At 60.0% G+C, this 12,951-nt stretch overlaps 1 protein-coding gene across 7 annotated transcripts in view; it reads left to right on the top strand.

Moving 5' to 3' along the window:
* Positions 1-1,885: 1,885 nt before the first annotated feature.
* PLXNB2 (plexin B2) overlaps positions 1,886-12,951 on the top strand; it is a 42,981-nt gene continuing 31,915 nt past the window's right edge. For 2 of the 7 annotated variants that reach the window (XM_060188839.1, XM_060188838.1), the window contains exon 1: positions 1,886-2,020. The gene's annotated coding sequence lies outside the window, so the exon portion shown is untranslated. Of the gene's footprint in view, positions 2,021-9,537; positions 9,607-9,826; positions 9,875-12,951 lie in introns of those variants that run through there. The other 5 variants (XM_060188833.1, XM_060188837.1, XM_060188834.1 and 2 more) reach the window with 5 other exon arrangements.

Below are 12,951 nucleotides of genomic sequence, written 5' to 3'. Positions count from 1 at the left end.
ACTTGTTTAGTTTTACCAGAGTATTGCTCAGCTCTGGTTGTTGATGGTACTGGGGCTTGAACCTTGGTCCTCTCACATGCAAGACCTATGTGCTACTGCTGTGCAGTCCCCTTGGCCCACATCCAGGCTTTTTTTTTTTTATCATTGTGGTTATTATTGTTATTGATGTTGTTGTTGGATAGGACAGAGAGAAATGGAGAGAGGAGGGGAAGACGGGGAGAGAAAGATATAGATACCTGCAGACCTGCTTCACCGCTTGTGAAGCAACCCCCCTGCAGGTGGGGGCCAGGGGCTCAAACTGGGTTCCTTATGCCAGTCCTTGCGCTTTGCACCACTGCACTTAACCTGCTGTGCTACCATCCGACCCCTACCACCTGGCTTTCTAATGACTGGTCTTGGAGGACTCACAGGCTGCAGGGAATGGCTGTATGATTATCTCAAACAAGAAGCCCCCAGGGCCCCTGGACACTTCAGTCCTGAAAGTTCTGAGTTCCTGAATCTTTTCCCAAGGACACTATTGAGGTCACATAGCAGCTGGTTCTTGGGTCAGTGGCACTTCCTAGGATGGGCTCCCAGACTAGAGCATAGCACAGGGAACACGACCTGGGGCCACCTGCAATTGCACGGGGTTCCTTGTCCTAGCCTGTCCTGGCCTCTGGAAGGAAGGCAATGCAGCCTGGGGAGGGAGGCATGGAGTTCTGACAGCAGCATCCTTCCCCCCAGAAGTCCCATTCCTCCCCAGGAGGGGTTCTGCTCTGACTTGGCATACCCCTCTGCTTGCTGGGTCATAAGGAGGGAAGATGGACAGACAGGTAAAAAACAGACCCATGGCAGGAGGGCTTAAGCAGGTAGCATCCAGCTGGTCCAGGAGGGGCTATGACAGGGTCTAGGGGCTGAGTCAGGGACAGCAGCCTGCCTGCTCCAGGGATAGGAAGGACAGTCTTCAACCCCAGACTTCCTGCACTCTATTTAAAGACTCCCTTTCAGTCTGGGATTGTAGCCTTCCCACATTTTTTGGTATTAAAATGTCCAGCCATGACATTGCTTGTCTTTTAACTTCCTTTTTTGATAAAAAGTTGGCTTCCCTGGCAGACCATGGTAATTTTTTGAGGTCCTCTGGGGGTGTGATGTGTGGTTTGGGGTGGGGAGTGAAAGTTTGGTGGGACTGGGGATATGAGGGAGGCAGAGCTGCTGCTGACCTGACTAATGAACAACACCTCTACTGTCGGGGGTGTCTTCATCCACTGGAATTCTGGACGATGGGGTAGCCCCAGAGTGGGGGCACAGAGACAAGAGGAAGTCTGGGTAGAAGGAGTGGATTCCAGCGGGGATGCAGGTTGGGGTGTCAGGAATGGCCCCTCTTCATCCCAGGTCCCCAGCTGCTGCAAAAACACCCCGTCAGGTGACTGGCCCTGCCTCTTAAGTAAGGGCTCCCAGAAGCATCAGGTTCAGGTTTGGGAGAGGGCAGAAGTGGGGCTCCAGGGAGAGGCTTTGATCACCCTATCTCAAGTTGGATGTGGGAAGGGACACCCCAGCCTCCCCACCCTCTTCCCCAACTGAGGCTGGGTATCCCAGGCTCCTGAAAAGGGACCAAGGTCCAGCTACCACTCCCCCGCCCCTAAATACACAAGGTTGTGTGTGTGTGTGGGGGGGCAAGCATATAGAAGAGAGCCCCAGGGCCTTGGGCTGGTGGGGTTCTCTCTCCCCACTAAACCGGCGCGGAGCTCCAGCTGCCAGCAGACTCCGGCTACCGGTGCGGCTCGGGGCGCCCCTGGTGGCCGCCAGGCTGGGGGGACCCCGCCTGGCCGATCTCCTCCCACCTCTTACCCCACCGGCCCACCCCGCCTCCCCGCCGGTCTCGGCGCCCCCCTCTCCCCACCGGGGGGCGGGGCCGGCTGCTCCCGCGCGCTCCGGCCCCTCCTCGGCCACACAAAGGCCTGTCTCCATGGCAGCCGCGCGGGCCGGAGCGCAGCGCCGATCGCGGCCTGGGCGCCATCGAGCCTCGGCGGCGGACGTGCAGGTACCGCGGTGGGGGCGCAGGGCCGGGGGCAGCCGCGCGGCCTGGGCTTAGGGGCGGGCGTCGCTCTGCCCGCACTGCCGCGCCCGGGACGCAGGGGGCCGAGGCGGAGCAGGACTCGGACCGCGGCCGCAGACGCAGCCTCAGCGCCCCACCGCCGGCCGGGCTGGGCCTCTTCAGGTGGCGGCGGGGGCGGGGTGGGGGCTCCAGGCTGGAGGAGGGACCCTTCCGGGCGCCGCGTCTTCTCTCTCTGCTCGAGTCCCCCTCTCAGCTCAACTGTGCCCCCCCCCACTTCTCCAGCCACCAAGACCCGAGTGCAGGTCGGGGGTCTCCCCTCTGGGGCGAGAACTCTGGACAGCCCGGCCACCCCGGCGCATTCGGCGGCACCTTGGCCAGTACTTTCTCCCTAGGGCCAGACTCACACCTCCCATCCCACCTCCACCCCCCGGGGCACCTTGTGGGGAGGCCCCGGGCAGTGACACCCTGTGAGCCTGCTCTGCTTTGCGCGGGGCTGCTCTGGAAGCCGGTGCAGGCTTCTCGGCTTGGGGGACCCGGGCAACCCAGCACCAGCATAGCACGGGGCCTGCGCTCACTGTTCCTGGCGGATGCTTGTTTCTGTGGTGTTTGGGTGGACACGGTGGGACTCAGAAGTCTCCAAAGAGTGTGTGTGTGTGTGTGTGTGTGTGTGTGTGTGTGTGTGTGTAAGAACTTGCTCCGTGCAGGAAGCTCTCCTGTAAGGGCCCTTCCCACTCCTCCGTGCCCAGGCCGCTAGGGGTATTTGGGGGATCTCCGAGCTCTAGAGCCTCAGCGCCCTGCCACGTTAACAGGCTCCTCTTCCCGCAGTTTACAAAAGAAGGAAGGAATCCCCCGTGACCTGAGCATACGGGCCATGTGGGGGGGGAGGGGTGTGTGAGACGGAACCCCCAAACTCTGGAATGTGGTGGGGATCTCAGGGCTGTGACTGATCCAGTCTAACTCTAGTCCTTGTTTGCCTGCCTCAAGGCGAGTGGGGTTGGTGGAGAGAGGAAAAGCACAGACAGCTGCCCAGATGTGGGGGCCACGGCCTGATCCCCTGCCCAGATGTTACCCAGGCGTGGAGCGGAGGTGCCCTTTGTATGTGACAGCTGAAGTCTCCCTCTACTCAGAGGTTCAGGTCCCCCGGAGGGTCAGAGCTGGGCTGGGTCAGTTGTGTGTGTGAGAGAGAATTGTCCGCTTTTAGAAAGAACCAGAAAAGACTGAGGAGCAAGTATGTGCTCCCCTGGCAGACCTGAGACACCTCCCCCCATATCTATGCAGGTTCTCAGCCATCTGGGGGTAAGGGAAGCTTGGGGTCAGACCAGGGGGTGGGAGGGTGAACTCAGGAAGCAGAAAAGTCACCCAGCAAAACAAGGGTTTGGAATGTGAGTCCCCCACCCCCCACCGGCCGGCTGCCAAGGAGGAATTATTTTGGATTATCCAGCCATGTCCAGCCACCCAAAAGGGGAGGCAGCAGCCCTGGGAGAAGGCTCTACTTCCGGGGCCGTGGGCTGAGCGCCCCAGGAGGGAGGGGCGGGCAAGCCCAGGCAGCTTGGCTGCTCCTGCGGCTGCTCAGACCGGTTGGGGTGGGGTGGGAGGGGATGCGTCACCCGGGGTTGGAGAAAGCTTGCCCAAGGTTGGCCTACAGCAGACTATTCAGTCAGACTGGAGCACCTCTGGGGAAGCCAGGGGCCAGGAAGAACCCTTGATTTTTGTCCTGGGTGCCTCAGGGAGAGTCATCAGCAAGCAGACCCCTTTTGCTCCTAGGGGCCTTGTTGTCATGGCCTCCAGGTCCTCTGAGGCCACCCTCCAGAGCTGATTGCAGGGACACACCTCAGCCAATTACTCACACAGTCTCTCCAAAGGTGGTGGGGAGCCAGGCAGGTAGCTGGCATGGCTGAAGCTCTGGACTGTGGGCCACGGGGTTTCCCTCAAGCTGAGCCTCATGCCACCCTCCTGCACACCTCTTCCCAATGACTCACTGCCCAGCCTTGTCCTCGCTCCCTCCCCTTCCAGCCCACCTGTAGGTGAGGGGACTACATAAGTGATAAGGTGAAGGCCAGAGATGGTGTCTCTCAGGAATCTTCCGGGACGCTGCCCCTCCACGTGGACTCCCTGGGTCTATGCTGCATGTGCCATATGCCCAGCTGCCCCTGTGGGGACAATGTTGGGGAGTAGAACTGGCAGCTGGGCCTGGGCTCAGGACACCCAGGATCCTGGCCCCAGCCCAGGCGAGTGAAGTGGAAGAGATTAGATGGGAAGGCACTGGGGTGGGCTGGCGGCCTGGGGAGCCGTCCATATGCCACCCACCCCTCTCCCTCAGCAGGACCCCATCTGGGCACAGGAGCCATCCGAAGACCTGGACCTTCCCTTTCACACCATGGTATCCTGCTCCCTGGCACCTGGAAGAGCTGAGAATTGCCCTGGCATGTGGGCTGTGGGGGTGCCTGGTCAGAGAAGCTGGGGCTTTGTCACCCTCCTACGGGGCCTCTTCCCCAGGGGCAGGCTGCCTGCCATTGTGGGTGTCTTCCTGTGAGCAGGGAGCCTTCCTCATGTCAGTCTCTGTCTTTAACACAGCACCAGGCCTCCCACCTTGGCTCGTGAGAGTGTGTGGGGGGGCTGCTTTTCTTCCCCTTGAGGGGTTTCTTGTGCACAGTCTGCTTTAGGCACCAGAGAAGGAAAGAAGGAGGGGAAACTGAGAAGGAGATCCAATGGGTCAGATTTAAAGCGAGGGCCAAGGAGGCGTTCAGTGGAAGAGGGTGTGCTTTGCATACCTGAGCCCCTGCAGCCCAACCCCAGGGTCAAGTTAAACACACACATGATGTGTGTGTGTGGGGGGGTGGGTATCAATCTCTGAATCCAGGCCAGTCACAGCCAGTTGGAGGTTCCCCAGCCTCTCTGTGCTGTCTGGGTGACTGTGGGCTCCCTGGAGTGAGTCACTAGTTAGAGGGGGTGGTGGGGCAGAGGCCCTCCCCCAGAGGCTAATGGCTATTTGTGTTTAGGGTGGGGCCTCTCGCTAATTGTCTTTGCTCTCAAATTACTGGCTGGGATGAGGGGAGAATCTGGAGCTATAATTGACTGGGGTGCCGGCTCAGCACCTGTGCTTCCCCTTTCTCTCAGCCTCCTGTGGTCCCTATGGTTCTTCCCCTCTGTGGTTTCACATCCTCTGACAGGCTCCTGCTTCTCACTGCCCCAACCCAAGTATGAGGAACTTGGTTCCCCTGCTGACCAGGCTTGGACTCTGCCCTGCCCTGGGCTCCAGCTGCAGACCATGCATGGCCCCTCTTGTGGCCTCTCTCACCGGGCTACTGAGAGAGCTGGGCTGGACCTCTGACCCCTAACTGGGTCTTCAATACTCTCTCTCTGTGGTCAGCTTGAACCTGTGACAGTGACTAGACATAGGTCCCCACGTGGAACCTGGGTTGGCGTTCCCCCACCCTGGTATGGGTGAGGCAGGACTGGCTCAGACCTGGAGCTGAGGATCTACTTCCCAGCCTCACACAGTCTGGCCCACCCACCAAAAGCCTCCCCAGTGGGTGGTGGGCTGTGCTTCCTGTCCCTGTGCTGGGGAAGTGTGGGGCTCACTCGGGCTGAGTTTAGGGGTGACTCAGGATGGGGCTGGCTCAGTGCCCCCTGTGAGCTCATGGGTTCTGAAGTCAGCAGTTCCCTATTCTGCAGGCTGCAGGGAAGGAGAGGCCTCTGGATATGGTGGCTTGGGTTCTGAACCCAGAGCCGCCTCCTCTGGGTGTGGAACTGAACCCTTGGGGCAATTCAGCCCTGTGGCTACTTGGGGTGCTGGTGGAAAGTGGAGGGTGAGCACAGTGGCCTGTGCTGACACTTTCCCAGTGGAGCTGGACTCAGGAAGAGCAAGAAGAAAGAGGTTTGCTGTCAGTTTGTCAGGAGGCCACCTGTGTCAACAGAGCGGCCGGGCCAGGAGCCTGCCTTTGTGGCTGGGATGGTTCCAGCCCGCCAGCCTGTGCAGGCGGGGGCCCTCTCCCAAGCCGGCCTGCTCTGCTTGGAGCCCGTGGGCCCAGAGTTGGCTGCTGAAGACCAAGACAGTACCACGGCTACTGGAGGTCACAGGATGTGCCTGAAAGTGTAGGTGACAGGAATAAGAAAAAGGGTGACTAACTCAGTACCCATCTGGGGTTTGTGCAGTCCTCACTTGGGTCCTCAAGTGCTAGAGGGAACAGAACTGGGTGAACAGGAGGCCTAGAGGCAGTGGAACCTGTGGCAAGATGAGGTTTGCAGTGGGGAAGTGGGTTTGCAGACTACTAAGAGCTCGGCTCTTATGGATTCTACTCCAAACTCACCCATAGATGTCTGGGGAAGGACAGAGCTCCACCTCCAATCCAACTTTTCCTATAACTCTTTTTTTTTCTCTTTCCTTTTAGTTGCCCGTGTTGTTGTAGTTATTATTGTTGTTATTGACGTCGTCGTTGGATAGGATCTAGAGAGAAATGGAGAGAGGAGGGGAAGACAGAGAAGGGGAGAGAAAGATAGACACCTGCAGACCTGCTTCACCGCTTGTGAAGCGACTCCCCTGCAGGTGGGGAGCCGGGGGACTCTGCTGCAGGTGGGGGGCAGGGGGCTCAAAGAGGGATTCTTAGCGGGTCCTTATGCTTTGTGCCACATGTGCTTAACCCGCTGCGCTACCACCCAACTCCCTAGCTTTTCCTACCTAACTTGGCCTCCCACCTTGAAAGTGGGAGAATCTGGACAAGCTGGCAGAGGTGAGGCAGACAACAGGAGAGAGGTGCCCCCTCTCAGCCTTGGAGATGTCCCCAAGACTAGTGGGGGAACTTGAGCTGCTGGGCTACTCAAGGGACCTGAAAACCCTGGAAAGTATGTCAGGAATGGGAATGTGGAGACACAGCAAGCCTGTTCCCAAACCCAACACTATCTGCTGGAGGTGGCCTCTGGCCCAAGCCAAGTCTGTTTAAATCTCCCCACTGTGCCCCGAACTGAGTCGTTAAAGGTGACGGGACAAGGCCTGACACTCATGCATCTGGGGCAACGGGGCTTCTTCCTGTGTACATCACAGGGAGGCTAGACATCTACCTGCCACCCCCAATGCAGCCTCTATCCCCTTACATACACCTGCATAGCACCCCACTATAAACTCCCAGTCCCTCTGCCCTGCCACTGCCCCACCCCCAGCTTGGCCTCCAGGCCCTGCCAGTACCCCTTACCTGTCCACAGCCCCCCCCCCCCAGATGGAAGACTTTCCGTGTTTCCTTTACACAGATGGGCCTGCACCAGCTCTGCCCTCTTCTCTCAAGGCCTGCCCGGCTAGCTCTGCCAGGCCTCTAGGTCCAGCCCAGTCTGTTCCCAGACCAAGTGTTTGAATCTGGGCATTTTTTCCTGGGGACACTGCTGTTGGGACAAGGTCCCTGTGAGCAGGATCACCCCCCCCAGCATTAGAGGGTATTTGTCTGCATAAGTGTGGGTCATGTGTGTGAGTGGTGACTGGCATGCTGGCCTGGCACAGCGCCCCAAGCTAATTGTGGGGTTCGACTGTAATGGCGGAGGCAGGCTGGGGTGACCGCCGAGGCACTGACAGAGTGACAGGGAGATTACAGGCCTTGGTCCCCCTCATCTCTCCTATCCCACCCCCACCCCCACCCCGCCTCCAACAGTCTGCCCAAGAAGGGGGCTCTGTGGGGGAGGTGCTGGTGCTGGGCCAATTGGGCAGGATGAGCCTGCACAAGGGAGAGGAGGGGGCAGCTTTGAGGTGGGCGGCCCAGGGAGGCTGTGTGGTGAGGGCACCAGGAACTGCCCCCGGCTGCTCTCTCACATATATTTGGGGTGGGGAGGTAGGACCTTTGAGGGTCCAGGCAGTGACTGCCCCTCCACCCTCACCATCTCATCTGTGAGCTTGTCTTTCTCTTGTCACAAATGTGGCCCTTTGACCTTTCACCCCCTACTTCCTGTTCCTCTAGCTCTGACCTGAGGCTCTTTGCCTCAGAAGTTCTCACCTGCCTGTATGCAGGCCCTATCTTTCTATCTGTTCATCAAACATCAACCACTGGGTGCTGGTGATATGGGTGCTAAGAACAGGGCAGCTAGCTGCAGAGAGCCCTGCACAGCCCAGCTCTCCTGAAGCCTGGAGGATGGACACGGCTTGTGAAATCAGCCCCTGGTCTCCAGCATGCCCCAACTTCGGGCTCCTTCAGGGGCTTTGCACAGTGCAGCCCCTGGTCTCCAGCATGCCCCAACTTTGGGCTCCTTCAGGGACTTTGCACAGTGCAGATGAGCCAGATCAGTGGGCTCCTTTGGAGATTGCCCACAAGCACTAGAAAGCCCGGGAAGTGCAGAAAGTGTTCTCAGCTTTCGGAACCGCTGTGCAGAGAGATAGGGAAGCTGGAGTGGAGAGACCAGGGAGGAGACCCAGGTGTGCACACACAGCAGTGACTGGGACTCGGGAGGAGCAGTTAGAGAAGTGAGTATGTCTTAAAGGGGTACATCAAAGCCTACTGCACCCACTCTCTGTCCTGAGGCCTGGGAGAAGTGCCCAACAGGCTGAAGAGGGGGCTAGTGGAAGCTGCAGGCAGGGTCCATGTGATTACTCTTGAATAACAGAGTAATTGATCAAAACCGTGTCCTCAAGTTCTGCTAAGCCACTTCACCAAGCAGTGAGGTGGTGATAGGAGCTGGAGGATGGCCTGTTGCTGACCTTATGTGTGTGTGTGTGGGGGTCTAAATCAGCACCCACACAAAGAGGTTGCAACTGGCACAGAGGGAGGGAGGTGCAGGGCAGATGCCCTCGGTCACTACAGGTGTGCTTAAGGGACAGCTGCGGTCATGAGTGAGAGGTGGACTGGTGACTGTGACTCGGGGGCTGAGCCGTGTTTCGGATGGGCCAGGTAAAAAAGCATTAGAAACTGGAGCTGGGGAGTGGGTACGGTGGGGTCTGGAGGTTCTGGAGCTGCAAGCCCCCAAACCAGGTGACTAGGGAAGTGCAGGGCGACCCTGGGGACAGCCTGCATCCTTGGCCCTCAGCCCTATCCAGGCCTGTGACCTCACCGCCAGCAGCCAGTTGTGACTTGGAGCTTGGACCCAGAGCCCAGACTGTAGGGGCCACTTTGAACTAGCACTAGGGGACCAGCAGTCCAGCCTGATGGCATTTGAAACCGGCCCGGGAGCCCGGTGGCGGTGAGGCCTTGGCGGCACCTTTACCTGGGAGGGATCCCCGGGGGAGGCGCTGACGCAAGGCCCCAGCTACGACGTCAGTTTCTCCCTAGAGCCCTGCCCGCCCCACCCCTGCTCAGGAGGGTGGCAGCTCCAGAAGAGCGACGGCCTTCGCCCGGGTGAGTTCAGTCTACCTACCCTGACCCCGGGTCGGGTCCGGGTCGGGTCCGGGTCAGCCCGGAGCTCGCAGGGCCAAGGTCTTGCGCGATCAGCCCGCCGCCCTGGGCGGTGGGCGAGCCCCGGGACTGACCCGTGGGCCAGGGGCGGGGCCTCGGGCGCTGGGCGGGGCTGCCCACCGCGCCCCTTCCCGGGCGGAAGCCGCCACCGGGGGAGGGAATGGCCTGGCCTGCCTGCTGCCCGGCCCCGGCTGCGCCCGACTCCAGGTGAGCGCTCGGTGGGGACCGGGCCGCGCCCACGTGACCGCCTCCGCCGCCGTCATTGTTAGCGGAGGTCAGGCTCCTGCCCGCCGGCCGCGCAGACGGGCTCCGGGGCGGGCGAGGCGCGGCGGTGGCCACACGTGCCGCCCTTCAGGTGTGCGCTCGGGCTGGGGGGCGGGGGGCGCACGGCGGGCAGCGCCCCGGGAGCCCCCGGCCCGGTACCGGGGCTTCCAGGAGGAGCCGCCGAGACCCCGCGCTCCGTCGCGGTCCCCAGGTAAGCGCCGCGCGGTCTCCGGGGAGTCTGGCGGCGCCGGCGCTGCGGGAGCGGACTTCGCGCCACCTGGGGCTCGGGGAGGCGCGAGTCCACGGTGATCCTCGGCGGCGCGGGGCGGCCGGGCCGGGCAGCCGAGGCGGGAGGACCCCGGGCGACGCCCCTTCGTCCCCCCCCCCCCACCACCACCCGCGCAGGCTCCGGGTCACCACCGCCGCCTCTCCGGGCTGAACTCCGACCCCGGTCGCTCGGCAGGATGGGGCTGGGTGCGCGGGGACCGCAGGCCTCGCCCTGCCGGGATGTCCCGAGCGCTCCCGCAACCTGTCCGCTCCGCTCCCGCCTGCCCCCTCGTCTATACTGGGGACCCCGCCAGAGGGGCCTGTGTCTATCTACCGTCCTCCGAGCGGCGCTCCGGGCGCCCACCCCGCCCCAGCAGGTGCCCCCTCCCCAGCTCTTGCGCGCGCCCCTCCCTCGCGCTTGTTTTGAAAACAGCGGAGGCTTGGATTTGCGGGAGTTTCGCCTATTTTGTTTCCTCTGATTTGTTTAACGCTCCCGGCTAATTGCAGATTTGCATTTTCGTCGCTCGAGCAGAGGCCCCGCCCCCCGGCTGCCAGCTGCCGGCGGGGGAGGGGCGGCGCCCCGGCTTCTCTGCCGCCTGGAACCCCCCTCCAGCCCCCTAAAGTCAGGTCAGCCGCTCTCAGACGCCCCTTGGCTGGTGCTAGGGATGGGGGAGACAGACCCCCAGCTCTGAGAGGAGGCTCCAGTGCCCTCCGCTGAGTGCTAGGAACCCCCAACCCCCTCCTGGGACGAGAGCTCCACTTGTGTATCTCCCCCCCCCCCACTTGGACTTTCACAGCGTGCCTCTTGGGGCACCTACCTACCATCTTGGTCTCTGTGTGCCTCCCCTGCCCCTGTCCCCGAACCAGCTGGCCTGGCCTCTTCCTGCACCGGGGCTTAGATGCTTTGCATTGTTTTGATTTCAGCCTTCATTCAAGCTGAAGTCTAAAGAAATCCTTGTGGGGTGTGCTTGTTTGAAAAGAGTGACTTGGAAAGAAGCCCCAGCTCCAGCCCTCCCCCTTGATCCCTCCACCAGGCAAGACCAGGCCAGATCTGCAGGGAGGACTGTTTCTTCCTCTGTTTACCTTTTCCCAGTGATAGAGGCATGAACAAAACCAACCTGTACCAGGGGCTGACAGCCACTAGGCAGGGAAGGCGGGACTGGGGGGAGCCACAAGGGACCCACCCTGGGACCCGTGAGCAGTCCTGTCCCCTGTGGTTGGAGGAGGAGGCACTAGTGTATGTATGAGACTTGGGGACCAAGTGTGGTGGCAAGAGTGCTTTCAGTGTTCCCTCCTGACTCACTGGACTCAGTCAGATCCACAGGTGGCCACCCAGCCAGATCCTTGTTCACTGAGGTCCTATCGGGACCTAGAGATGAGTGAGGACAGTTGTGCAGGGATAGGTCAAGATGACTCTCAGGGTTCTGAGGGATGTGTAGGAGTTTTCAGGGGGGCACAGTAAAATCAGAGATCTCATGATGCCGGCATTCCTTGAGTACCTGTCCACTGCAGGCTCAGCCTTGAGGGTTTTCTCCATATACTGCTGCACTGCACCTCCAGCTACCCACTGTGTCACACATGGAGAGACAGACTGGGGTAGCTTTGTCAGTAGCTCACATAACACAGCTGTAAATCAAGAGAGCTGAAGTCGCACTCAACACTTTGGCCCAGAGTTCTGCATTCGAGGCCCCTCTGAACAGCAGTGCAGTCACACAGGAGAGTGACCAGAGTGCAGAGGGAATGTCCCTCCTGACAGCTGAGATGCCTGGCTTTGGGGCAGATGGGCTAGTGTCAGAAACTGCGGACCAGGACCGGGTGGTTGCCAGAGAGAACAGTTTTGAGTTAGGAGAAATTATGGGGTTTTGCAGCCAAGGAGTGGAGAGGGCCCAGGCTTCATTCTGCAGGAGGGAGGGCTCTGTCGGCTCCTAGGTGCAGAGAGCTGCAGTCAGCTTGCTGGTGGGTCACTTAGGACAGGTTCCTGGGGGGTGTCACCTTGGGGACTGGTTGGGCAGGTGTTCCTGTGGGCTCAGGAAGGTGTGCTTTGAAAGAGGTCAGCTTGAAGCAATGTGTACATTTGTGTACACACACACACACACACACACATGGAGCCTGGGCCAGTGTTGGGGGTTGGGGGCTGAGGACTTGATGTCTTAGGGAGAAGTTCAGTGCTGAAGGAGGCCAAGGGGCACACGGAGGTGGCATGAGAGCCCTTCAGAGTGACAGATCTGTGTGTATTATTGCTATGTGTGCACTGTGGACCCCAAATGTAGCCTCCTTCAGCTTTCTCCTGAGGCTCATTGTCCTGCTACTTTGTGGCTTGGCCCTGAGCTTGACTGTGGGGCAGCCTTTGCCCCTTTCACAAAGGCTGCCTTGAGTGCCGGGAGCAGAAGGACTACCCTGACCCCCCGCTCGAACCTCTAGCCCCTAAGTCTCTGCCCGGCAGGTTAACCTCTCTCAGCTCTGCAAGGGCCCCATGCCAGTACTTGCCCAGCTGGTACATAAGTGGTGGGGAGGGGCACCCTTGGTTTCCTTTAGATGCAGTGTGCTGGGGCTGGGGGCAGTCAGGTGGGGGGCGGGGGGCTGGGAATTAAAGAGGGGCTGGGATGGGGTGGGAGATGGTTCCAGGGTCACTGAGGATCTGGAAACTCCTGGGATAGAGTGGAGTTGGAGGAGTGGGTAGAGGTGATTGTATGTGGGTGGGTGGGGGAGTCATTTTGGACAAAAGAAATATGTGGTTATTCTTATCAAATATATTTGTAAATGCTTTTCAGAAATTGGGAAGTAAAGTTACTTAACTGTAAATAAGCCTTTGCCTGCCTGAAAGCTTCAGCCATGTTTTCAATTAGGCAAAGCCTTCTAAAACTTCTCAGCAAGTGAACTGTGTGTTCACATAAACCTGTGGAGGCACCTGGAGCCCTGCCTACAGCCATTCTGATGGGGCTGGGCTGTGACAGGGACAGCATGACCCTCTACCTACGGTGGCTGGCTCTCTGGCAGGATCCTGGCAGGGTCCTCGGTTTC

The sequence above is a fragment of the Erinaceus europaeus genome, chromosome 4 (assembly GCF_950295315.1).
Source record: "Erinaceus europaeus chromosome 4, mEriEur2.1, whole genome shotgun sequence".
NCBI classification, from domain to species: domain Eukaryota; kingdom Metazoa; phylum Chordata; class Mammalia; order Eulipotyphla; family Erinaceidae; genus Erinaceus; species Erinaceus europaeus.
This window is presented reverse-complemented; position numbering and strand designations above follow the sequence as displayed.